Raw genomic sequence first — 27,899 nt, 5'->3', positions numbered from 1 at the left:
AAGTTCCTTCACCTCTGTTCTATTTGCCTCTTATAAAAACCCATGAAAGAAGAAGGTCAAATACTATTATTATGAAGGTCTAGACAGAGACCAGGAAATGGCCCAAGTAGATCCCTTGCTGATGGTAAATAGTAGTGCTTCTGAGATTCAAATGGTCAGGTCCCGGCTCAAATCTGTAGTTTTTGGTTTGGTTTTTTTTTTTCTTTCTGCTCTTTGGGAGCCCATCACACAACTCCCAAATAAATACATGGTGACTTATATTTTTTTTCTTTATTTTACATTCCAACCACAGTTCTCCCTCCCACTCCTCACAGAGAGTCAACAAAGTCTGGCACATTAAGTCAGGGCAGGACCAAGCCCCTTCCCCCTGCATTAAGGCTGAGCATGACATCCCACCATAGGGAATGGGCTTCAACAAGCTAGCTCATGAACCAGGGATAGATCCTGGTCCTACTGCCAGGGGCCCCTCACATAGTCCAAGCTTTACCATTGTCTTCCATATATGGAGGGCCTAGTTTGATCCCTTGCAGGCTCCGCAACTGTTGGTCTAGAGTCCATGAGTTTCCCCGAGCTTGTTCAACTGTCTCTATAGATTTCTCCATTATGATCTTGACCTTCCTTGCTCATTTATTACCTCCTCCCTCTCTTCAGCTGGGTTCCTGGAGCTGGGCCTGATGCTTGGTTGTGGATCTCTTCATCTGGTTCCCTCTGTTATGGGTTGAAGGTTCCAGGTTCTCTGGAGCTATGGATTGTAGTCTGGTTATCCTTTGTTTAGCATGTAATATCTACTGATGAATGAATACATACTGTATTTGTCTTCCTGAGTTTGAGTTACCTGTGGAGGCCCCCAAAATTGTGAGCCTATTTCCACCTTGGCCAAAGGTCAGAGAGTTGAAATCTACCTCTGTTCCTTCAAGTTTATTGTTTGTTTCTACCTCAAACAGAGGTCCCACCTAGATTTAGGTCAGAGAGTTCTGCAGTCTCAAGGTTATTGACAGAAGGTGTCAACAAGAATATCCAGGCCTTGTATTTCAGAAACAGAGAAGTAGATCTGTTTCTACTCCAAACAAAAGTCTAAGGATCCAACTAAGTTCCTACTCCTTTAAGGGGTTAACTATGGATTCCACCCAGGGAGTGGTTTGCCTACGGAATGTTTTGGGCTAGGGTGTGAGTGTTACTTGTCTTGTTCTAGCAACAAAATGTTTACTTAAGAATAGAACCCTCAGTCTTCAATTGGTGGTATGTTCATTTCCTTGTATATGTTAATGCAGAATTTTTTTTATCTCACTCCTACTTTTTGGCGTAAGGGGCATTTTAAACAGTTGGAAATTAAACACAGGTGATTTCAGCATTCACTGGAACTCCCTCCCGGTACTTTCCTGTATTTCTATTTTATTATTTTATTCATGTCCTTGTATTATTTACTTACTTTTCTGATCCCCAGCCTCCACCCTTGCAAGAGGTATGTTTGTCGAGGGTGATCCCTGACAGTTACCTCAATCAGGATGTTTTTTTCTAGAAAAATATGTCATGCTTCAGGAATTTGCATGTCATCTTTGCACAGGGGCCACGCAAATCTTCTCTGTATCGTTCCAATTCTAGCGTATGTGCTATCGAAGTGAGCACAGTGGTGACTTATTATCACTTCTGAGGAAACACCAGGACCTGCTTCCTGGAAGTTCTTCCTAGAGGTCAGACCATGCCCAGCTGCTGATGCCCGTTTCTACCATGTGGGACAAAGGGCCAAGTGCTTGGGACCAGTGAGTAGCTTTCATTTTATAAATGTGCGTGTTTTAGGGCCGGCGTGTTCCAGGAGTTCTCTCTGTTCTGCTGGAGCGAAGGGCTTTGTAAGGTTTTGGCCAGGAATGACCAAGCCAAGGCAGTCTCCTTACCATGCTCCCCACACCCGGCCTTTGCAACATTCTGCACGTCCAATTGCTTGTGTCTTCTCTCCTGTTGCTTCATGTTGTCGAAGTTACGGGACTCTTTCTGTGGAGCTGAACTGTGTCCTATTGGCGTGCGTATACCTCAGGAGATGACTGCACTTGGAGACAGTCTTTAAAGAGGGGATTAAGATGAAGGGAGGTCATTGGAGTTGGATCTGATCCAATATGACCGATGTTCTAAGAAAAGTTTGGGAGCCAGGCCTACAGAGGGGAGAGGGTATAAAGACAGCCATTTACAGCAAGGAGGCCTCAGAAGAAACAACCTCCTGACCTCTTGGGCTCATACTTTCAGCTTCCAGAACTATGAAAAGCAGTAATGTCCTGCCATTTAAAGCACACTGTCCACAGTACTTTGTAGCCACATTCGCAGCTGACGAGTGTGTCTTCAGACCAACTGCAAGGGCGACTTCCGGCCTCCTAGTCATTATCTTTAAAATGTTTATGTGCATAGGAGCTTTGCCTGCATGTATGTCTGTGTACCATCTGCATGCCTAGTGTCCATGGCAGCCAGAAGAGGATGTCAAGTGCCCTGAAAATGGAGTTATGGATGGTTGTGAGCTGCCATATCAGTGCTGGGAAATGAACCCAGGTCTTCTGCAAGAGCAGCCGGTAGCCATTCCCCCTGGACTGTCTCTCCAGCCCCGCCTCTCTCCTTTCTTAATACTAGTACTGACTATGGCCATGAGGCCACTGCCAGTAGGAAGGAGTTTGGGGACCTTCTTGGTGACCTTGAAGTGAACCATCCCCCCTTTTCCTCTTTCTCATCCTTCTGAGGTCAAGGATGTGTCAGGCTGGCCAGAGACTTCTGCTACAGACACTCTGTGGAGAGGAGAGTCTCACCTCCTCCATCCCTTCCATTCCAGACAACTGACTCACCAAATATTTTGACTCCATTTCTTCTCTGCCTCTAAGGTTTAGTTTTGGGCCCCCTTTGAGGTCTGGCATTAGGTTAGACTAAGTGACAGTCACCTAGTTACATTCCACCAAAGTCAGAGCCAAAAGTCAGGACTCTCTCCTCTCCTCTCCTCTCCTCTCCTCTCCTCTCCTCTCCTCTCCTCTCCTCTCCTCTCCTCTCCTCTCCTCTCCTCTCCTCTCCTCTCCTCCCCTTCCCTCCCCTCCCCTCCTCTCTTTTCCCATCCCTTCCCTTTCCTTCCCCCCTTTCTTCCTCTACCCTCCCCTCCCCTTTTTTCATCTCCTTCCCTCTCCTCTCCTCTCTTCTCCTCTTTCCCTCCCTTCCCCTCTCCTGCTTCTCTCCTCTCCTCATCCCTTCTCACATCCTTTTGCCTTTTAGGAACTACATAATGAAGGTCAGGGTGACTCAAAGCAGCTGATTTGCCCTACCTCTCTGATACTAAGAAAGGGCTCACCGCCTCAAGCCTTTAACACTGGGTTTTTCCAAACAAGATGAGCTTTATTAAAGGAAGGCTAGCCAACACCATAGGCTGTTCAAATTTTTGTCCCCATTTGACTGAGTACAAGAATTTGAAAGGCCCCCGTGATAGGGGCCTGGGAGAAGGATAGTGACTGGCTGTGTGTGGATGTCTTGGTGCTATAAGCTGGTCCAGGTGAAACTCAGAATATTCTGTAACTCAGATCTCTCCTGTAGCTGTTGCTGACTCCCTTGCTTCTTCTCAGCAGAGTTCTTTTGCTTTCCTCTATCTCAATGCCATTTATTTAATTTACTTTTGTATAGCTGAGGATAAAGCCCAGGTTCTTGTACACTCTGGGCGAGGGCTCTACCACTGAGCTACACCCCAGCCCTCAAGGTTGTTTTCAGTCAAGACCTAGGATTCTGTGCCTGTGTCAAAAAAAGAGAACATTTTATGATTGCTGACCGAGCTCTACCGTGGCTGGCTTTTCATGCCTAGGAAGGGGTTGCTTCTTCACTGCAGTAGAAACCCTTGGATTCGGATTCCCCCAAAAGAAATCATTTCCAGCATGTGGAACAAGCCTGGCCTGAGGCTCCCTTATAGCCTTTCCAGATGCCACTTTTGCAACTTGGGTCACCAGGAGGTTCCCTGATGTTTCCTGCTGGCGACAGAGTCCGATGTGATCATCCTACCCTCAGCAGCTGGATGAGCCGAGTTGGACGGATGTTCAGGGGTTCAGGGCTGCCTCCTCCACTAAGCCTGAGCTGAGTGCTTGGCCCAGGCCTTTCCACCCTCCAGGTCCTGGCCGCCACCCCTACAGCAGATACCCAGCTCCCTGTGCTCCTCCCTGCCTCTCCTGAGGCCAGCAGGACCCACAGCTGCCTTTCGTCACCCCCCTCCCACACACAGCTCATGTCAGCAGCACAACAGAAACTGAGTGGGCCCTTGGCATTACACAGTTGCAGGTTCAAATCCTGCCTCTCACACTTGGTCACTCAGTAAATGTTTGGCAGGTTATTTGGCAGTGACCCACCATGAGCCTTGTTCCTTCCTTTGGAGCAGGTGTGAGGCTGGGGCCCTGAACTATGGGTCTGGGCTTCATGTCAGCCCTGCCACTCCCTCCCTCCTGGACCATGGGAAGTCACATAGGGTCGCCTCAGTGTAATAACACTTCCTGCTGCCATGATTGGTCATGGACTCAAATGAATTGGCGCGTGAAAGCATTCAGCTCAGCTCCTGCTCCTTGCGACCCTGACATGAGCGTGTCATTACGACGCTGAGAGTGCCCACGGAGCCTGGCACGCAGTCGGTACTAAACAAATGTTGGTTTAGTGAACACAGGAGCTGTACTGGAGGCGAAGCCCTTGCTTGGCTCTTCAGTGTTCTGGGTCTGGCAAGGAGACAGCCACAGACAATGAGACTGTAAAGTCCACACACCTGGCTTTCTAGAGCCCAGGAAGCCAATGGGAAGCGAGAGTCTGATCTTATGGGAGATCTTCTTCACTTTGCTTCGGCAGCTTTCTGAGCAACACTGCTGCCTGAGCCTGGGTGTTAGCAGGACACAGTCCCGGGGGAGAAGCCAGTGGACAGTGGGCTCTTGATCTCCAGCTAGGCCTATTGCCTAGTGCTCTGGAGCCACCTCCCACAGCTATTTGTCCACTGATACTCTCCCATCTCATTGCGATCTCCAAGCAGGGAGCAGCAGCTAAAAAATCTGCCTCAGGCAGGACTTCCAGAGGTCATGGAAGGAGAGGACCGGAAGAGGCCTGACACCAAGAACACATAGATTGACAGTCTGGATGCACACAGATATCCATGTACCTAAATGCACACAGACACATTAGAAACACATGGACACAGGTGCAGCGCACACCACAACCGGCTGTGCTCTATGCGCTACCATACAGTTCCCGAGCTTAGGACAAGGGGCTGGAGGTTGAAACACACAAAGACACACAGACAGAGACATGGACCTCTAGTCACTGGTATGAAGCCCCTTATTCAATAGCACCATAAATAAATACCCAACCGTCAAGTGGGTCAACAGGTGAAAACCTTATCCTCTGATCCTCAAGGTCAAGACAACACGTGCTCAAGAAGCAGAGCTGGTAAACAACTTTGACACAGCCTTTAGTAACTCAAACCAGAAGGGAAGTAAAGATCTCTAGCAGGGAAGGGCAGCTGGAGGCCAGGATCCAAATGGTCCCAACACACAGCGATACATTCTTGCATACACACTGAGACACCTAGCAGCAGACACGCAAAGGATACACCAGGGGTTCGAGCGTCCCGTAGTCCTCCAGGGGCAGTCAGTGCATGTCCGACTGCCTGGGCTGGGCAGTTGGTGTCAGACACTGGGTTTTCAGCCTCACGCCAGGGATTCTGGGAAATCTGCACTTCCCATGAACTCCTTAGACAGCACTAAGGGGGTGATCCCTGGATCATAATTTGGGAGACATTTCTTTAATGCCCATCATTAAAATGATGGCTTTGGATAGATGAACAGAGGAACTGAAGCGACAGTTCTAGTCCCCCAAGGCCCGTCTCCACCCTTAGCTGGAACAACAGTGAGGCATGCCGGGAAGGATGAAGACGTGGGGCCTGGTTTAGCAGGGATGGCTGTGGACATTAAGAACCGACTTTCCTCTCTCTCTAGCCCCCTCCTCTTCCTCCTGAACCCTGTGGGTGGCCATACACAGGTGACACCGTAGCCAGCAAACTTTCTTAGAGTGTCCACACCTACAGGCTTCTTCTTGCCCCCCATTCGCCAGGCTCTGTAGCTCCCCACAGTTCCCGCAGTTCCCACAGTCCCCAAATATTCTCTTCCTTTCTCTCACCCCATCCCTAGACCACCAAACCTGTCCCACACACCATCTTCAGACCCGGGAGAGGAGGGTGTTAGCAGATACCCTCTGGGGACAAAGACCGGTTAGGGGAAATAGCTGGCTCACTACCAGGAGACCTTAGGCCTAACCCTGGGTGTCATTCTTAACACCATGCCCTAGGCAGTGCTGAGGGAGGTGTCAGAGGGAGATGGTCAGCAAGGCAGTGGCTGGGGAAGGACAGTCCCAACACCCACGCTCAAACTCACACCGTCTGCTGAGTGTAACTTCATGATTTGAGGGTAAAATACTGGATTCCTTCCTGCTCTATAGAGTATTCCTCTGTCTGTTCTTTCCTTTCCTCCTTCCTCCTTTTTCAAGCGAGTAGCCATACCTTGTGTTTGGTGGGGAGCAGAGAAGGAGACAGACAGGAGAAAGAAATGTCTCTGAGACAGAGGGGCCACATGACAAGCCAAGGGAGGTGTGAATCCCACGAGTGCTGCTGGGATTCCCTCAGTGCCCCTGGGTGGGCAGGACCCCACAGGCTGCCATACCATGCAGGGCAAGTACGTTCTTGTGGGAAACCCTGAGGACAGGAACACAGAGAGCTTGGCAGTGCCCTGTGCCGCAGAAGGTGCTGGGACCTTCAAGTCTGGAAAAGATGGGGTTGAACTTTCCGCTAGTCAAGCCGGATTGGGGCCACAGGAAATCTTGAAGGTGTGTTAAGAGAATAACAGAAGCAGGGCGGTGGTGGCGCATGTCTTTAATCCCAGCACTCGGGAGGTAGAGGCAAGAGGATCTCTGTGAGTTTGAGGCCGGCCTGGTCTACAAGAGCTAATTCCAGGACAGGTTCCAAAGCTACAGAGAGACCCTGTCTCAAAAAAACAATAAATCAATTAATAAATAAATAACAATAAAAAGAGAATAACAGAATGTTGTTTCTACTACTCTGCGGTTTGTGGTCTGACGTTGTTCTTCTGATTTTAGCAGTTAATGTCTTCAGACATTTCTGTTTTTAAGTCTGTGCAGTATTTGTGTGCTTTGTGTATATGCACGAGTGTCTGCCCAAATACTTCTTCTAGGTAAACACGTTTATCAGCAGATTGTGGAAAGGCAGACAAGGGTCCCAGTGTGTATGTACACGTGTGTGCACATCCCTTTGGCTGAGTGCTCCCCACCCCTGCCCTCTCTCCCCTGCCTCTCAATTCAGCCTTGAAACAATGGGTAGAATCAGGTCATGAATTGGCTAAGCTCGGCTGTCCACTTGACTGGGAACTAACTAAAATGAACCAACTAAAATGTGAGCACTGGGTCCACCTGTGAGGGCAATTCTTGTGAAGCAGGAAGACACACCTTAAATGTGGGTGGCACCTTCTGGTGCAAATCCAAAGCAGTGGACATAGAAGAAAGAAACCTTACCTTTTGACTGCTTACCCTCATGCTCACTGGCAAGTTCATCCGCCCCGTTTCTGTGGTATTGCACAGTGGCTATTAGATAGAGTGTCTTCAGGCTTCCAACACAGACTGAAGAGCTCCAGGCCTTTAGTGGGACTGTTGAGACATCCAGACCCACGAACTGAGCAATCAAGTTCTTGTCCTCTCCAGGGTGAATAGTCATTGTTGGACTACCCAGACCCCACCTTGGAAGACAGTTTAATAAATACCACATATACATATATACATATGCGTATGTGTGTGTGTGTGTGTGTGTGTGTAGTAGGGAGGGGGCCACTTGTTAGTCCCAGCCACCCCAGAACTGAAATAATCACACAGAAACTATATTAATTAAATCACTGCTTGGCCCATTAGCTCTAGCTTCTTATTGGCTAACTCTTACATCTTAATTTAACCCATCTCCATTAATCTGTGTATTGCCACATGGCTATGGATTACTGGGTAAAGTTCTGTTTGGCTCCAGTGGGAGCTACATGGCTTCTCTCTGACTCTGCCTCCTTCTTCCCAGCATTCAGTTTAGTTTTCCCCCGCCTACCTAAGTTCTGCCCTAACAACAGGCCAAGGCAGTTTCTTTATTCATTAACCAATAAAAGCAACACAGAGACAGAAGGACCTCCCACATCATGTGTGTGTGTGTGTGTGTGTGTGTGTGTGTGTGTGTAGATATATTCATTCTACCAGTTCTGCTCCTCTAGAGAATACTGATATTAGTCTCCACTCTAGAAGTGTGGAAACTCTGCCCTGGCCTCTTTCCAACTTCCTGTTGCTCACTTCTGCCTCTGGGTGCTTCCTGCTGTGGGGTAGAGTGTGAGGTTGTATTCCCAACACCAGGTCCCAAGGCTGGTGTACATGTCGCCTTTCCTCTTAGCGCCTGGAATTAAGCAGAGATACGTGTCTGAGACTGAAGGCAGAGGTTCTTATGCTTCTTTAGAAACAGTTTAGGTTAGCAACAACAGAAGGAAAACTATCTGAAAAGCAGGAATTTTTACCTTCTCAAAATGAGCATATTTGATATCTTACAAGACTCCTGTTAATTCTTGATTTCATTCATTTGATTAAAGTCTACATAAGAGCCAAAGACAGGTCCAAAGGCATTTCCATTTCCTCGATTCTAGTGGTGAGACAAAAGCTAGCATTCCTAGGGAGCTTGTGAAGCCAGTTCCTTCTAAAAGGAGCCTTTACCTTTCTCACAGGCAAAAGGGACAAATGGTTCTCCTTGGTGCCTGTTAGCATATCATAGTGTAAGTGTTATACCCAGATATCGGAGTCCCCCCAGAACCAACTAGAGCCTTTGTGGAGACCGAGTCCTGTATGTAAAAGCAAAGAGCCTCTATTCTTGCACAAGTTTGCAAACTCGGTCTCTTCATGTGTCCAATGTATTGGAGTGATTGGAGAGCCCCAGCTCAGTTAGTGTTGGGTTTTTATAGTAGCAAAGGTGGGGGTGAGGGATTTCTAAGGTTCAGGATCGACTGACTTTTGTCTAGGGGTGTCCTGGTGAAAAGTCACAGGTGTGTGATGGCAGGTGATCCTATCTACAAAGGTTGGACGGTTAGGACTTTCCTTTGGATGGTCTGTTCCTGGGTGGTGCCTGGGTAGCCTCAGTTTGTGGTCTTTATCTGAACCAGGTATTGCCTTGGAGTAAACTACTGAGACTCACGCTTCTATTGAGCTTGTCCTGGCTGGGTTCTACACAAGTTGGCCTCCAGGCTCCCTCAGTATCACAAGTGCTTAGATCTTCTCATCCATCTCCTTCCTTATCCTAAGCTCCTTCTAGCTCCAGGCCTTCCATTCTGCAGTTACTCTCTCTCCCTTTAGCCCTGCTATTCCTTGTGTATTTACTCTTGCTGTCTTCCTTTCTCTAGCTCCTTCCCCCCCTCTGCTCTCCTGCGCTCTCCCTCTCTCTCTTCTCCATCCCTCCCCACCCCACTGCTCAGATCTACTTCCCTAACATCCAGATCCAGTCTCCTGGCCCTGTTCAGTGTACTTTATCTCTCCCTGCATCTGGATTTACAGATGTTTCTGGCTGTTCTGTCACTCATAACTACAATAAAAAACCTCCCCTTTAAACATGCCAAGGAGCTGACATGCTGTCAATTTATACATTTGGTACTAAAACCCAGGAAGGGCCATAAATGAACTCCTTTCTAAGGGGCCCAGACTCTCCTAACAGAACCAAGCTGCTGATTTAAAATTCCCTTGTGATTCAGATCATTTGTTTCTGCTGGCTTCTGTCGCCCACCTTATTTAACTCCAAATTTTAGAGTCCACCTCTTTAGCCACTTTTCCCTCCATTTTCTCTCTCCTGGTACGCGAATGCCACTTTGGAGCTACCTGCTCTGTCTCTCTCCACTCCCGGAGATATTACTGCTACAAAAGTTAGGCTAGTATAGCAGGCAGCGTCTCTCATCCTACTGCGTACCCAACTCATGGGAAGGGACACCTTTCCTTTATGATTTGGGACATTTCAGTTCAAGTCACTTGGAGATGCCCTGAATTGAAATTCTAATCTCCAGGACACTGGCCCTTCTCTCTCCCATCCTTGCTCTCCCTCCCCCAGGAGCTGCTTGCTCTGTCTCTGTCCCTCTCTTTGGCTTGCTGTAGCTTGTCCTTAAAGTACTGAAGGCGCATCCAGGCAACTCCTCTGTGACTTCCTGGGCCTTTAAGATATTGGAATCCTCCCTCTGGTAAAGTTCCTGTTTTTGACCCTTTCTCTCAGCTCCCACCTGGAACTTGTTGGAATCCTCCCTCTGGTGGAATCCCTGTTTGTGACCCTTTCCTGAAGGCTCTCCCTCCTCCATATCTGCCTTCCTGGCCACTCTGTGTCAGTTGGCTCCTGTCTAAAACACGGGCTTTTCCCATTCGGAAGGTTTTTCCACCTGCTGTTAGTCCGGACTCCAACTCTTAGGCTACCAAGCACTTGGACTCCAACTCCCAGCCTGCCAAGCACTGACCCCTCTCACAGGGTATCTAGGTGGTCACCCAGAGAAGGAACACATGGTTTTGGGTTTGCGTGTGTGCTCCCTCTGTCTTCCCCCTGCCCTGCTCCCTGCCACCTGGGAGTCTGCCATCTATTAAACTCGGGCATTTAATTTGGCTTAATCTGGTCTGATTGGATTCCTTTGCACCGGCAGAGAGGCTCTGTTAGAAAATATTCTTAACACCTGCCTTCTCTAACCCTTCTCTTTTCCCTGTTTTCTCTAATTTCGTCTTCCTCTGCCTCTGAGATTTTTGTTAAGCCTCTTCTCCTGTCTGCAACTTGGCCTCAGTACTACTCAATGGAGAATTGATGGCACCTTCCATTTCTTCTGCCGCTAGACAAACAAACGATCCTAAAATCTCCTATCTCTAATCTTTCTCTGCTCTCCACTCTGAAAATCTCTTATCCCTAAGCCTTCTTGGATCCATTTGTTCACCTCTCCTTCTAGTTGCTAAATTCAGTCTTACAGAGGTTCAAATGTTTTTTGAGTAGGAATAATATTTTTAAAAATCTGTTTATGCCATCCTGTTACATAAAAAATATGGCTACGGAATTGTTTTTGACTCGTCCTCTCCAAAGGTGAGTGTGCTTCTTTAAAAAGTTCCTCCAAATTCTAGAAAAAGCAAGGCCTGATTTTTACACATGAAATGGGTTTGAAGAATTGGCCAAGGTCTGCTTATTGCTGCTAAGGTGATACAGCTAACCATCAGTTAGCCGTCAACACCATCAGAAATCTGAGAAAAATACATTTGAGTAGGAAGCACAATCCAAAGGGCCTCTGTATCAGTTAATGTAACAGAGACTTACCAACTTATCTGGACAGCCAGTCTGTGATCCTCCATGGTGATTCTGATAGTTTTGTTGGGGGCAGAAGTTGTCGGTCTTTGGTTATCACACAGGACAGCATTAAACCTTCAGCTGCTACACTGGGCAGCGTAAACCTTTGGTCACCAGACCCATGATGTCTGAAAGGTTTTTCCAAAAAGGAGGAACTTGGGAAAACTGACCTGTTCTGGAGAAGTAGAGTAGGGTAGTTAACCTAACAGTATCCAAAGTTGTGGCAGTGCCCTGGCAGTGGCTGAGACATGGGGCAGTTTTTGTACAGTGGTCAGCATTATCACAATCCAAGTGGAGTCTGTGGTTATCCATCTTTAGGTAACCACAGCTGCTGCTAGCAGAAACTGGCATTTTTGTCTAACAAGGAAAGCCTTTCTCATTAAACACCTTAAATGCCATATTCAGCAGATCTCTGAGTAGTCGCAGGGCCATCATCTTATCTTTATGCAAGTTCAAAAGTCATTTCTCTATTGGTGCCATATGTCCAGTTTTTCAGCGTAACATCAAGCTGTCCTGGCAAGTTTCTTGCCCAAATGGTTAGCAAACTCCATACGGAGCCTTTTCAGTGCCCATCTTCCTCTTGAAGTTTTTGGCGCTGCCAGGAGCAGATGTGTCTCACTGTCATAAAAAGTCCTAACTTCTTAAAACACATTAAATACTATATTCTGAAGGTCTCTGAAAGATTTGAAGAATACCTAACTAACTGAAATATATCTCTATATATCCAGAAAACTTAACTAATATGACTACAAGCTTGACTATTATAGATGATTATCTATTAACCTATATTTAATTGTACATTACATTTTTAAATAAACTGCACAATCACAATATCTTAATCAAGAGCAGAAATATACATATACAAAATTGACCTTAAATTTGTATCAATAAACCAGGATCCATACCAATGCAAATCTCTATAGCCTATCCCTTTTTAAATGTAAACAAACATTTATAAACAATATTTGAGAATTGGGGTGTCGTTCTCTCCAAACTACTTCCTGCTGTTTATCGAGCAAAGTAATTTTGGGGGTATTCACAGAGATTTTCCAGGTGATCTTGATCCATCAAACCACATTAGTCTAGAATTAATCCACACTCTCATCTTCTGTGGAAACAAAAGAAGAACCTATTGTTCAAAGCAACAAATCCTTAGACCCAAATTCTGAAGTCAAGATACCTTTAATGTTTAATTAGTAGCCCATACAATGAAATTTCTCTTTGTACTTAGCTCATTCACAGTCAAAAAATTCAAAGAAAATCAATAATATACATTATCCAGACTTTTTATGTATTTTCCATTTTTATGTGGCTTATTTTTCTTTATTTCTTTAATCTTTGTCTGTACTCTGTCTCGTTAAAGACTTTACCTTTTCTTAAAACCATTTACTTCTTTTTATAACGGTCTATATTCTTTTTCTTTTTGTTTTCTCTCCCAAGCCTACGTACATTTATCCATCACTGTGACCCATTTAGATACCTTTCCCATCTGAATTTGTCTTTATTGTATATCTGTAATTCTTTTCTGACCAGGACTGCTTTTTGAAATATTAAGCAGCTAAGCTTCATTAGTAAGACTAAGGCTGCTTTGCCTTTTGGCTCTGCCCAGCCCAACATGGTGGGGTGGAGGTCTGTTTAGCTTGAGCCACACTCATAGCTCCATTTTCAGGCACACAGTGGGTCTATGTTACCATTAAGCAAGTTGTAGCAGTCTGTTCACAAACCCGATTTAAATGTTCCATAGCCGGATCTCCCAAAAGAGTTAGAGCTCTTGTTGGCAGCATGGCCCAGGAAGCCACAGTTTCAAAATCAGGTGACTTTTTTTCTGATACTGCTGAATCAGGAAAACCTTTCTTAAAGGAACCATGACATTAATCCATGCTTAACTCTGTTATTTTGTGTCTAGAATTCTTTTCCAAGCTTTCTCAGGCTTAACATGGATACAGCCAACCACATTGGCACTCCAATTGGTTGTAGGAGGCTTGTTTGTTTCCTGACTGCTCAGCCCAGGTAAAGTTCCAGTGTCTGTCTCTGGTATATGTCTTCAGTGGGGCTACATGGCTTCTCCCTGACTCCACCTCCTTTTTCCCAGCATTCAGTTTAGTTTTTCCCACCTAGTTCTGTTCTGCCCTGCTCTGCAATAAGCTCAAAGCAGTTTCTTTATTAACCAATGGTATTCACAGCATACAAAGGGGAATCCCACATCACTGCTGCCAAGATTAAAAAGTAAGCTTAAAATAGTAAATTCTTTTCTTTTTAATGAAGACAGATTCAAATAACTATAAAGAAAATCTCAGAGGAATGCAAAGCAGGGTAGACACGATCATCACATCAGCATCACAATGCTCTTCCATAAACCACTGTTCAAGTGGTTTCCTGTGTTACAGTAAGACAGGCCTCTGCTCTTTGGGATTACACAGCACACAGGATTTTATTATTCAAATAGCATTCTGAAATATAATTTACATGCCATACAATCCACCCACTTAAAGCATTCAGATCGTTTGGATGTACTTAGTCACTGTGTTTTTCATTCATCCTCACATGAAAAGACTTTCCAGTCCCTGTGAGAAAATCCAGGTCCCATTCACTACACCCCAGTGCTTCTCCCACCTCTCACAAGTCCTGGACAACCACTTCGGGTCTCTACAGATGAACCAAGTACTGATAGTACGCATAAGTTAAACAATACAGTTTATAGTCCTCTGTGGATTTTTTTTCTTTTTACCATGATGTTTTCAATGTTGTTCCACCAGCCTTTCATTTATTTTTATTGGTAAATAATATTTTATTGTATGGATACACCATATTTTGCTTATTCATTGATTAGTTGGACATATTTCCTTATAGGCTGTTAATAATAATGCTGTGACCACCCACAGACAAGTCTTTCTATGTTTTCATTATGTGACCTCTGAGATAGGTGAGACTCTCGAGCATGTATATACCTCAAAGAGAAATTGATGTTTCATAAACAAACACTGTGCTTAACCACTTAAGTAATGGACAGACTATTTTCAAAGCAGTTGCTTGTTCCATCTAAAAGCCCCACCTATAAAACCTGAAGATTCCAATTTCTCTATTGCTTGCCAGCACCTGTTAGTGCTTGTGTGGGCTTATTTTTGCAATTACTACCACTGCAATCCTGATAATGTGTATGAGGTGGTTTTGATTTGTTTTCTCCTGGGGGCTAATGATGCTGAATATCTGTAGTAAGGAGGCTGCTTGTTTGTTTCCTGGCCGTCTGGCACCTCAGACCCAAAATAACCACACAGAAACCTTATTAGTTGCAATAATGTTTGGCCAATAGCTTAAGCATACTTCTAGCTAACTCTTATATCTTAATTTAACCCATCTATATTAATCTGTGTATTGCCACATGACTGTGGCTTACCAGGTAAAGTTCCGGCATCTGTCTTTGGCAATGCTACATGATGTCTTCTGACCCCGCCTTCTTTCTCCCAGCATTCAGTTTAGTTTTCCACGCCTAGCTCTGCTCTACCCTATTACAGGCCCAAAACAGTTCTTTATTAACCAATGGTATTCATAGGATACAGAGAGGAATCCCACATCAAGTATCCCTCCATGTGTTTATTGACCATTCATTTATTTACCTTTTGACTCTATTCACATCCTCTGCCCATTTTTCATGGGTTGGGTCTTTTTCTCTGAGTTGTAATAGTTTATTATATATTCTCGATTAAAATTCTTTTATAATTTCAAAAAAAAGTTTTCTGCCATTCTGTTGCCTTTTTACTTTCTTGCCAGTACCCTTTAAAGCACAACATTTTTTATTTGCTAATTTTGGTGTTGCATCTAAAAATTAAAACTATTACTGCACCACTGCCTGATCCATGGTCATGAAGATTTATACCTTTGTTTATACTCTTTTTTGCAGAGTCTTACAGTCTTTGGTCCATTTTGAGTTGATGTTTTGCATGTGCTGCAAAGTGTATAGGAATCTTGAATATAGGTTTGAAGAAGATGGATACAAGCCCATAAAACACCCAGGAAAAAAATGACAGAAGTGTAAGAAATACCAATAAAAAGTCAAGAAAACAAATTTAGAACCATTAATCCATATAAAAGAAAATAATCCTAATGAGCAGCCAATGGAAACAGGGTGCAAACAATTACCCACAATTCTCTGAACATCATTTCCAAACAATGGAGACCTACTGAGCCAGCAGAGAAACCAAGGCTCAGCAAGGAGGAAGTATGGCATATTCAGTCTCACTCTGCCCCTTAGTGGTTCAGCCAGCTGGAAAAGTGGAGCCACGAGACAATGCGTACCCCAACCCCCCAACGTGCTTCGTTTGGTTAGTTAATTTACTGTGTGGTGAAATGAATGTTTCTGTGGATAAAATTAAAGCAGACGCAAATAACTTTGGGAGAAGAGAAACCCCATGTGCCTTTGTAAGGGGAGTTAGTTTCTAAAGCCAACAGTCGGGGGGGTTAGGATTAGCTAGTGCTTGTGTGTGCTAGACAAGTGCTCTACCACTGGCTACAACATCCTTCTTTTAGTAACTTTATATCTCCTCCCTGGAGAACTTGAGCCTCCTGCTTCTCCTCTCATTTGGCCAGTGGGTGACGAACCTGAATAAGATCAAACAATCAAGGAAAACCCCAATGAGCCTGCATCTGAGTATGGGAGGCAGTACTCCAGGGGCCAGGTGACTCCAGGGGCCACCCCTGTCTTGCTAGAATTGCCCGGTGGCTGAGGACTGAGGAGCCAGCTTTTTGCTTTGAATCAGCTTGGTCTTAGTTTCCTCATTGATAAAATCCATATGGAGGCCTCATGGTTCTCTTCTCATAATTATCATGAGAAATAAAGGAGTCATTTTAAAATATAGAAAGATACCGAGGACCACTGATACCTCCTATTCATGGACTCTGATTCTACCATCACATCTATTTCTCTTCTGCAACTGGTTTCCCTATGCATCCCAGCCTGGTCTGGAACTTGCTAGCCTCCTGTGTCAGCCTTTCTAATACAGGTGTGTGTTGCCAGGCACAGCTTACAGCTGTTAAAGTGTTCTCTTTTCCAACTACTTCCTGTGGTCCTTTGGAAGTAATAGCCACTCCATTCTCATCAACTTGGTCTTTTCAGTTCAAGGGTCCATAGAATGAATCTTTTATTCGTAGCTTTTGGTTCACAGTTCCTACCAGAAGAAACTCTGCTGTGGGACAATGGTCTGTATCCTGTCAATTATATTTTAAATAAACACTGATTGGCCAGTAGCCAGGCAGGACGTATAGGCAAGACAACCAGACAGGAAGTAGAGGTGGGTCAATGAGAACAGGAGAATTCTGGGAAGAAGGAAGTCCTAGTCTGTAGTCCTGACCCAGCCACAGAAGAAGCAAGATATGACTGCCTTGCTGAATAAGGTACCGAGCCATGTGGCTAACATAGACAAGAATAATGGGCTAATATAAGTTATAAGAGTTAATAAGAAGCCTGAGCTAATGGGCCAATCCATTTATAACTAATGCAGACCTCTGTGTGATTTCTTTGGGACTTAATGACTGTGGGACTGGGCAGGACAGAAACCTCAGTCAACAAAACTTGATTGTTCCACACTCATCATTTTGTCTGACCAGTCAAAGAGACCTAGTTAGGTCTTCCTCCAATCAGGTCCCACCTCCGTTCAGTCATCCAAGTGAAGGAGAGAACCATTTTTCTCCATACTCAATGCTTGGACACAGAACGGTAACACAAGGAGATGCACACAGCTCCTGCGCTTACACCATCAGTCTGTGCTACCACGTCTCACCTCCGCCTTTCCCAGGAGGAGCCTGCTCTCCCATACACCATATCAGAACAATCCTTCCCAATGGCTCTGCCTTCTCTCCACTCTTAGCCCGCTGCGCCCGATTGTCCCCTCTAGCCACTCCTACAGAAACACTTCCGTGAATTTCTATTTGTCTTATGGAAATATTCACAGAAACCACCCTCAGCCCTTTACCCACTTGACACAGAGAGCCACCCTGTGTACCAGTTCCGCTGCTTCCTGTGCTGCCTGACAGCCAGGCTGAGCTTCCCTTACCAAATGCCTCAGATTTCCCACTTCGGAACTGCAGCTGACTGTGAACGCCTACATGACAAAGACAGCGTCCTTCAAAGGGACCAGAAAGGGCTGTTTAAGTGTTATTGACAACAACTGAACCAAGGAATGCATATTTCCACACGGCGAAGGTCCATTTGAGGTTATGAGCACGAAACTAACTTTCAAAATATGAGAAGGAATCAGAAGTCTGCCCCCTCCGGCGCTGTGCATGTTCATTGCCGAAGGAGAAACACAGCTGCCTTCAGAGTACAACAGTGGTAGAGACAGGAAGCTACAAAACCACACGATGAAGCCAGAACTTTCTGAGCTTGATAGAGGAAATCAGAGCATTTTATAGAAAACAATCAACACTTAGTGTTTCATGGCTGTTTTTCCCCGAGAGCTGAGACTTCCGACAAGGAATCTGTAGTAAGTGGTGGCAGGTGCCAGGAATCAATAACAGGAAGCCCAGAGGTGACTTAGAGTGGCCCAGAGGATAAGGTTGCTGCCCCTGCCTGTAGGGGGTGGAGCCGGAGATAATTCAGAAGGCTCCTTGTCAAACCCAGAGAATATCTGTGTGGTTCTCACCATAGTACTGGTTTCATTTCAGGGACGTGGCCTTGATTTCATAGACTCATTTGAGGAGTCCTCTCTCTTTGTTACGTTTTTCACATAGGGCCTCTGTAGCCAAGGCTGGTACTGAAATAACACACACTTCTGCCTTAGCTTTCCAAGTGCTCAGATTATAGTTGTGTGCCACCATGCCTGACTGAGGGGTTTGACTGAGACTCACTTTCCTATTCCTGGTATCCAGAGTGGGCAAAAGAAGGTGAAGAGGCTCTCAAGGCCAAATTTAGTTCTATTGAAGCTCACTTGTTTGTGCCTGTGGTACAAGGCACAGGCATTCAGGAACACATGTTTGATGGAGGCTTGTTCTTCCTGGGGGCAGAGCTGTCCTAATGCCAGTTGCTGAGAAGGATGAAGACGCTTTGGTTGGTATTGAAATGGTTAATGAATTTGTTCATTTTGTCGGCCCGTGAACTGCTTGTTAGAGTGTGTGGTTTAAGAACCCAGAAGTCAGGTCCATCTCTATCATCATGAACTGAGTCTTGGTATAAAACACAGCCTCGAAACTAGCCATAACAAGAAATTCAATTACAGCAAATCCATGATAATTCCCTCCTCCCCCCAATTTCACCTTCAGGGAGTGTTCACTCGGCTCTCACAGCACAAGGCGATCTTGTAAATCTCTTCGCAGAAATCAACTTTTTAAAGGTCTGAAGTCTCTCTCCTCCTGATCCCTGATGGAGGTGTGTAGTGGGGGAGGGGGGATGTGAAGGGTTCTACCTCCTGCTTCCTCTTCCCTACACTCAGTGACCCCTTGTTCCAGGAAACTCCCTCCTCCCCAGCAAGCTGACTTTGGTGGCCTGTTTTTTACCCTGTGCGGCAGCCAGTTTTCTGTCACTGTATCACATTGCCGTCTACGGTGAAAAGGTTAATTTGGGCTTATTGGAGGTTTCAGTTCACAGTCACTGGCCCTGTTGCTTGTGGCTCTGTGCTGAGACTGCAGTTCTCAGGGGAGTGGGCACTCATTACACATTTAGAGAGTGAAAGAGAAAAAGAGGGAGCTCCCCACAACCCCCTTGGAAGGCACACCTCCAGTGGTCTAAGAACTTTGAACTAGGTCTGTCTCCAATTTCCTTCTGCTCACCTCGCAATAACATCGCCCTGAACATCCATATGCTAATGCACGGGTCGCTGGTATCGGGGACAGGGGTGGTCCTCCAAACCGAAGCTACCTCACAAAGTGGTCGTCATGGAGTCTTTCCTTCAAAGGCAAACTCCTCTACAGGAGTCTCCATCTAATTTAACACCTGAGAAAGATATTTTTTCTATATTATGAGCAGCATAAACTCATACAACCTGTGTATGTGAGGCTGTATGTTATATATGTAAGGTATTAACTTGGAGGAATACATTTCAGATACTTTACAAATATATAAAATAGGTTAATGAAATGTTACAGTTTGGGCTTTGTGGGTGGGTGCTTGTATTCCAGTTTCTCCAGGTTCCGATCTACTACTTTCTACAGGGGTGACCTGGGCTAATTGCCTAAAATATTTAGATTCCTAAAGTTTATAATTAATGTAGACCTCTATGTGATTTATTTGGGACTAAACAGCTGTGGGACCTGGTGGGACAGAAACATCGGTCAACAAATTACTTTCCAGAAAATCTGTGTTTGCAGGTGTGCTGGCTTGTCTTACGTCATCTTGTTGCACACACTAGTTATCTGAGAGGAAGGAACCACAATTGTAAGAACCGGCTGTAAGGCATTTTCTTAAGTAGTGATCAACGGGGGAGGGACAAACCCATTCTGGTTGGTGGTCCTAGATTCTGTAAGAAAGCAGAGTGAGAAAGCCATGGGAAACAAGCCAGGAGGCAGCATCCCTCTAGGGCCACTGCATAAGTTCCTGCCTCCAGGCTCTTGCCCTCTTTGGGTTTCTGTCCTGGCTTCCTTCAGGGATGAGCAGATGAATATCGAAGAGTAAACCAAATAAACCCCTTCCTTCCCAACTTGCTTTTTGGTCATGGTGTTCCCTTGCAGCAAAAGAAACTCTAACTAAAACCCTGCCTTATTCTTTTTTAAAAAATATTTAATTTTTTTGTGTATATGTGTTTTGCTTGCATATATATAATGTATATTCAGCGCCTGAGGTCAGATGAAGTGTTGGTTCCCCTGGAACTGTAGTTATCAATCCTGTAAGCTACCATGTGGGTGTGGGGAACCTAACTTGGGTGCTCGAGTGCTGAGCCATCCTCCAGCCCCCAACCTGGTTATTCTTTAAGCTTAGAACATCTACAGCACTTTGGGTTCAGATTAAGGCATCCCAAAGAGAAAATTCCTCAGGATGATAAATCCTGGAAAATATTTTTCTGCCTTGAAATGTCTTAATGCATGGGCCTGGACTAATTCTCACTTTATTTGTACAGTCTTTTCTGTTTACCTTTAGATGCCTGCTCATGTGGATCTCATGATGACTCTGTATGCTGTTTGAGGTACACATGCAAGCATCCAAGTTCAGAGAAGCCAAGGCACTTGGCCAAGGTCACACCTAACATCAGAACTAGGGATAGAACCCAGTTCAACATATTTTCCACAATACCATGCCTTTGTGATTTAACATCCATGACCCCCCTCCCCCAATCCCAAGACTGGGCTGTGTGGAATACAGTTTAGGGGGCCTGGTCAAATTATGAGCTGGAGGCTCTACAGTGGTATGGTATCCTTTTACCCTCCCTCCCTCCCTCCCTCCCTCCCTCCCTCCCTCCCTCCCTCCCTCCCTCCCTTCCTCCCATCTTTCCTCTCTGGATTCGTCCCTGGCTCCCTCCCGTTCTTCCAAAAGAAGTCCCAGGCCTCTGGTAGCTCTCTGGTATACTGGGTGGATGACTCTTCAGAGCAAATAACAGCTTGGCAGTGACCTAAGATCCAGGGAGATATATTTGGATAGATAGTTTGAGTTTATAGAAATATCAAGGTCATTCTCAAACCAAACAGTCCATGTTAGTTATCAGATGTTGTTGTTAGGAGTAGGCTGCCTGTTCGTTCCCGGCTGCTTTAACCCTAAATAATCACACAGAAACTATATTATTTGCAATACTGTTTGACAGATAGCTTAAGCATATTTCTAGCTCGCTCTTATATCCTAAACTAGCCATTTCTATTAATCTGTGTATTGCCACACGCTGTGGCTTACCGGCAAGGTTGCGGTTCATCTGTTCCTGGCAGTGGCTATATGGTGTCTCCTGACTGCCTTCTTTCTCCCAGAATTCAGTTTAGTTTTCCCTGCCTAGCTCTATTCTGCCCTGCACAGGCCTGAAACAGCTTCTTTATTCATTAACCAATAAAAGCAGCACATATACAGAAGGACCTCCCACACCAAGATGTTAGAAGTCTCTGCTTCCTTTTGCTGTTCTATGACCATTTACTTAGGATGCCAACGAAGCCTAAGAAAAGCTGGGTCTCTTTCCCATGAGCTTTGACTGTTTGCATTTATTGCTGACAATACTAAGAGGAGCAACATGCCATAACCTAGTGTCTTGCTGCTTTGACGAGGGCTCCTCAGAGTTGCACGCACACAGCCCCAGTGCGATGGAGGAGATGAGGAGTCATTCTCAGCTTATCTCAGCGTTTCTCCATTTCTGTTTTGAGTGCTCTTAAAAGGGAACAGTAGGATATATAAGACTATACACACACACATAGTATACCTTCAATTTTATTTTTATTTTATTGACAGGAATTCCTGGTTTTAAAAAGGGTGAAAACCATTGCCTTAGGGAAAAGAAGGCTAGCCAGGTGTGGGGATACACACCTGCAATCCCAGCTGAATGAAGACAGGAAGATCTGGACTTCAGTCAGCCAGGGCTACATAGTAAGACTTTAGCTTAACTAAGAGGGGAAGCATGGTAGGGGAATTGTTTTACCCTGAGGCCCAAACCACACTTTCCATCTCTTTTTCTCCATTCAGAAGTCTGTGAGCTCCTGGTGGCAATTTCTGGGCATGAGGTTCGATTACACTCAAAGTGACAATGTGTGGTTCTGCCCCTTTCCCAGATGCCTCAGCTCCTTTGGGATCATGATCACTGGTCATCGGAAAGAAGTAGAAGAGAAGCCAAAAGAAGGGAGGAGGGAGTTCCCAGCCTCCAGTGACTCCTGCCCAAAAGATGGCTCTCCCAGAGACAGCCTATACATCCTTCTGTTCAGTTTCTGCATGCTTGTTCCCCAGCTCCTGTGAAATGTTTTCTGTTCTTTGACAGATAAACCACAGCAGTAAGAATCAGCCTGAAATCACGAGCTCCTGTCTCCAAGTTAAGTTGAAATCTGAAGGAACTTACCTGCTCAAAATAATCACTATGTGTTTGGAAATAGGGGCAGAGCCTGAAAAGGGGATCACGAGACATTTCTGCAGTCTCTCTTCATGGCAAGGAAAGCCACTGAAGGTGAACCTGGAAAGGAAAGCTGAGCCGAGCAGCCCTCCCAGCTGAGTTCCCCAGGAGCCTTTCCCACACCCAGGCAGCTCCACCAACAGGAAACCCCATGGAACAGGAAACCCCATGGAGGCCTTGTCTAGGAGTCAATGTCCAATTCCACCTTTCCATCACTGGCGAGTATCTGTTTCTCTTTACAGCAAGGTGTGCCTACGACTTAACAGTGTGCAACAACCTGGGCATACTATGTAGACAAGAATTCCCAATTAAGAAATTATCTCTAAGAGCATTTACAGATGTGACCATTATACGTGTCTTTTCTTCTCTTTTAAAGGCACTTCTCAGTCTAATATCTTTTTTCATTTTGTGCTAGTCTTTTGTGTACAGCTAATCCTAGGAGAGTTATGAACCTACCCCAACCTATACCCTCTCAACTCTCATACTCAAACCTTCTAGGAACTTCTTAACCCTAGCTTGGTTATAATTCTGAGTATTCATGTTAAATAAGAGAATACATTTAACAACACGCAGCAGGATCCATTAAAGTAGTCAAAACCTGTATTTACGCTACTTACTTGAGCCTTCATCATTCCCGTCTGCTCGTGGAAGGACCAGGAGCTTAGCTTCTATATTAAAGTGGATAGAATTAAGCATTGCATATACAACTATCTTAAATAATAATTAAGCTTACATAGCGCTTGTTGTATGGAGTTTATCACTAGAGTTTAATCTGTGGTATGTCATCCAGTGTTTAACACAATAAGGCAAGTGCCATTATTCTTTTTTTTTCAGATGAAGAACCTGCCCAAGTCAAATTACCAGTTAGTATCAGGACATTTTGAATGCACATCCATTAGGACTCTCTAGGGCCCAGTTTGTAACCATAATAACAGACTGCTTCTGTAAGGGGGTGCACTTCTGTGTACATGACCTCATGTTAGAGGGAAGGGATATTTGCTAGGCCAGAAGCCATTGGATTGAGTATCTGTTATTGTTTGTTTTGTTAGTGCTTGTCTATTTTCAAAAAACCAGGATGAGCTTTGAAAAGCCCCTAACTTCACTGCCCACTGAATACAGAAAGTGACTAATTGTGGTTGGGATGTTTGCAGAATACATACAGCATCACGGGCTGGTCTGCTTGATGAAAGGCTGTGTTCTCGCCTGCTCTGGGGTGGAGGTCCAGCAGTCAGAGGACCTGTTCTGGGCCCTGATCACCTTTCATCTACTTTGCTGTTCTTCCCGAATCTCCCGTGCTCACCGTGTATTTCGAGGATCTTGCGCCTTCCATCGCAGCCTCTTATTTCCCAGGAGGACAGACAAGGCGTTCACCCCCAAAGTCCACACCCGACAGCACTTACCTGCACATTCTGGTCAGTGTCCTACCACTCTAGCAACAATGCTCTAGGGTTTAAACCTCCCCACCTCTGATAACCAGGATAGAAATGCATTTGCTTTCCTACCTGTGGAGGGAAAGAAAGGCGATGCAGGACACACAGAATGTGTCCCCGTGACTGCAGCTGAGATCCTGCTCCTAAAATGCTGGGGGTCACCTGTCTTTTAGGCTTGGGTTGTTTTGGACTTTAGAATATTTGCATATATATAATGAGGCATCTTGGGAATTAGATCCCAAATTGAATTTTTTTGTGTGTGTACTTTTCACATACATACACACTGAGACAATTTAGTACAAGAATTTTATTGTGTCTGACTTGTGACTGTGAGTCTTCACATGAAATTAGGTGTAGAACTTTGCACTTAAGATAGGAAATTTTCACTAAAAACTTTTGCATTTTGGAGGATTTTATATTTCAGATTAAGAATGTTCAACCTAAAAGACAAGATCTCCTGAGTAAATTGGGAGCATAGGGACCATGGGAGAGGGTAGGACGGGAGAGGAGAGGAAAGAAGGGGAACAGAAAAAATATAAATAGCTCAATAAAATCAGTATAAAAAAAAGAATGTTCAACCTATATTAGAAACAGAAACACATCCATACAGCTCAAGACTGGAATGGTATTTGATTGACAAATGTAATCTGAAAAATTATGTTAGGCTGGTATTTTCTAATAAAACAATTAGGAAGTTTTTGAATTCGAAAATGTTATTCAGAAATTTTCATGCTCTTTAGTTTTAACCCCCTTCATTTTGTGTGTGTGTGTGTGTGTGTGTGCTTGTATGTGCCTGTGTGTGTATATGCATATGTGCATGTGTGTTACTGGAATTTGAACCTAGAGCCTCAGAAGCATTAGATAAGAACTCTATCACTGACCGGTATTCCCAGATCTTTTTTTTTTTTTTTCACTTGTCATTTGACAGGGTCTCACTCAGTTGCCCAGGCTTTGCAGTCTTGAACTTGTGATCTCTCTGCCTCAGCTTTGGACTAGTTGTATACCAGGCTCAGCCTATCGCTGGTTCTTGACACTGCAGTCACAATAATTTTTCTAAAACACAAACCTAGACTTTAAAAAAGTCCATACAACAGTTCCTTATCAATACATGGTGAAAAATCATGTACTTAGCCAGGCTCTCAGGGCTCTTCCAGAATTTTCTTTCACATTTTCTTTAACCCCCAAGCCTTACCATGCACTACTCTGATGTAGCTAACACACTTACACACTCTCATGTATTACACTCTTGACTTTGCCCAACTTCTATTCATTTTCCACTAACTGTGCTTTAAGCCTTCATCCCCATAGAGAGCAGACATGTCATGCCCCCATCCCTTACAATCATCATACTTACACGTTTGTCTGTCCTCGCTATCGGTTTAGTGAGGGCAGAGAATGGGCCTGTCTTGCTTACCAGATCTCCATTGCTTCACACAGGGCGTCAAACACAATGGCACATAGTCAAGCTTTATTAAGAGAATGAATATAGCAACGATACCTCTATGATCTTCTGATTTGCTTCGGTCAGAATTGTTGAGAGGACAAACCAAAACCTCCTGATGCCTGAACACGGCAACTGTAGAGAACATGGATGTATCACGGTCCCCGTAGGCAAACACCCCATCTATTCCAAGGAAAGCATCTACCCCCTACACCTTGAAGCCTTCCACTCCCACAGAGATCCTAGTGTTACTCTATGTGGGCTCTGGGTCTTCTTGTAGACTCTGAGTCACATGTACTTAGGTAACTCTTCTAAGCTGGCATCTCTGTCATGGTTATCTTGGATCTCACGATTGAGCAGATATGTCCAATCTGCAGCCCGGTGGCACTGTGCCCCAGGATAGCTATGAATCTAGCTCAGTGCATTTGTAGATGGCAGATGCTGGACACCCCTGAAAAGTACCAAGTTCAAAGTGGAGGCCGAAATTAATATATTCACTTCCTTAGCCATGATGGGTCAAGACACATTCAGTTGGCACCAATTTTGGCAGCTTCTGGAATCAGTTTACCAATTGTTACATAATGCAAGCCTATTCATAGTTTACACAGACACATGGCCCTTGCACGGACACGGGGTCCCAAATGGGCTCAACTTAGGCAGTGTTTTGTTTTGAATTTTAATTCGAATCTCTACCCTCTTATGCTTCAGCAGATATCTGGTACTGTCTGGAGTCACTTTTGATTGTCACAACTTGGGATAGCGTGCTACTGTCACTGAGAGGGCTGAGGGGAGGGGATCTGTGAAATGTCTGAGAATACGAAAGGCAGCTCCTCAATAAGAGACAACTTGGCCCCCGGTGTCACTAGTACCAGCGCTGAAAGCCCTGTGTTGAGGTAACACCTGTGGGATTCTTGAGGAGCAAGAGTTAAGGCCTATTCATCGACATCGTACTTCCCAGGGCCCCTGGGAGCAAAGCAGAAAGACTAAGCTGCAAAGCAGTAGAAGGCTGGGGCTTGTCCCTTCTTCATGTTTCAAAGAAAGATTTGTGGGCTGTCTCTCAAGTAGAAGAGCTGCCTTTGGGAGGTTTTCCTACGTGGGTCCCTGGTATAGACCATTAAGTATCTTACGAAAATCTCATGATACAAGGTATTTAGCACAGTTCAACGGTTTTGCACGTAAAAGGGGTCTTGGGGAAACCAGAGCCATATTTGCTTTTCACATTGAAAAGTTTCAGGGCATTTTGTTTTTCTGATGCTATAATCATCTGGACAAAGATATGCATTTGAAAGGTGAGTGAGATGTAAACCACTACCCTCCTACACAGACAGCTCAAAGTATTTACACTTAACTCATGAAGGCATAATGTTACAAAACACATTTGTATATTATGAAGCCTTATGGCATCACATTTTCCAATTTATAGACAACTTTGTATTTACATAACAAATTATTAAATCAACCATTTTTCAGGTTTATAAAAAGGTCATTGAGGTACACACACAGTGTGTATAAAAGCAGATAAGGCTTATCATACATATCTACAGTAGATACAAATTAACTTTCATATTTGAAGATAATACTTTCAACATTTTTTTCTGTATCAGACTTCCCATTGCTAGCAGGATTTCCCAGGATTCCACTGTTTACTGCTTTCTGGCTTACTGATTTAATACTCACTTTTGGGTTTCTCACACATATGAATTGCTAATGTTCTTGTATCTTTGGCTAATGCAAACATGACAGAGTGAATCAAAGAAAAAGAAAAGCTAACTTGGGGTTACAGCTGTGATTGCTTCGTTTCTTTTGTCCACATCTTCATACAGGACTTTATGTTCCACACTGCAGAGTCTTGCGTTAGGTCACTTGGGCATAAACGGTCAAAGGAAATAGGTATTAGTCGGGACTTAGAATTCTATGCTTTCTTTTCATACAGAATAGTGCTACCAGCATCCTAAGCATCTTCCAGGTCTTAAATCCTAATGCAAGACTGTGTATGACTCGCAAAGGAAGGCTGAACCCTGCATGGAAGGTCAACCACCATGGTTCACAACAGTGTGTTGCTATCACCTGAGAATCTTCAAAAAACTCACAGACAGTGAGCCACCAACTTCAGCGCCTCCGGCACGGCTGCTACATTATAGAGTAAGAAGGCCATGTTTACTTCACGGACAGACAGCAAAACTCCACATCAGGTTTTTACAAAGGATTAACCATAGCTCATGATATCATGGAGGATGGTGCTCGTCAAGCATTTCCATTCAAAGCGCAACCGAAAAGTACGTTTCAAAAATCTTCCTTTAAAAAGATTTTAAAAACAAGTCCTGGACTGCTTGGAAAGCTGAGGACAAACCACACAAGGACTTCTTACTCCTTCAATTAACTTAAAATGAGTTAATTTTTACTCATTTGGAATGACGCGCTAAAACTACTTAGATGTGAAATCTATTCTCTGTGTGCTTCCCAGAGCTGTGAAGGGATGGATTAAATTTTCTTTGCTAGTGAGGACTACTATATTCTCTAAATGGAAAAAACAAACAAACAAGACGAAGCTTTCTTTTCTTTCTTTCCTAATACTTGATTTTTTTCTGTAAAAAAGGTTATTTTAGGAAATAAAAATTTTGCTAACA

The 27,899-nt window shown here is 44.6% G+C and overlaps 1 long non-coding RNA gene and 1 other non-coding gene across 3 annotated transcripts; one reads left to right on the top strand and one right to left on the bottom strand.

Moving 5' to 3' along the window:
- Positions 1–1,519: 1,519 nt before the first annotated feature.
- Positions 1,520–1,626, bottom strand: LOC125395133 (U6 spliceosomal RNA). The gene has a single exon (XR_007230460.1). It is a non-coding gene; the product is annotated as a U6 spliceosomal RNA (small nuclear RNA).
- LOC146890445 (uncharacterized) lies at positions 1,603–27,899 on the top strand. 2 transcript variants are annotated; one of them, XR_014998857.2, is made up of 3 exons: positions 1,603–1,760; positions 22,385–23,813; positions 27,206–27,899. It is a non-coding gene; the product is annotated as an uncharacterized LOC146890445 (long non-coding RNA). The 2 variants fall into 2 exon arrangements; XR_014998856.2 differs by lacking the exon at positions 1,603–1,760 and having other exon boundaries at positions 21,697–23,813.

Source organism: Myodes glareolus, chromosome 21, assembly GCF_982192425.1.
Source record: "Myodes glareolus chromosome 21, mMyoGla1.1, whole genome shotgun sequence".
Classification (NCBI taxonomy): Eukaryota; Metazoa; Chordata; class Mammalia; order Rodentia; family Cricetidae; genus Myodes; species Myodes glareolus.
The sequence above is the reverse complement of the archived record's forward strand: the minus strand, read 5'-3'. Positions and strand labels throughout refer to the sequence as shown.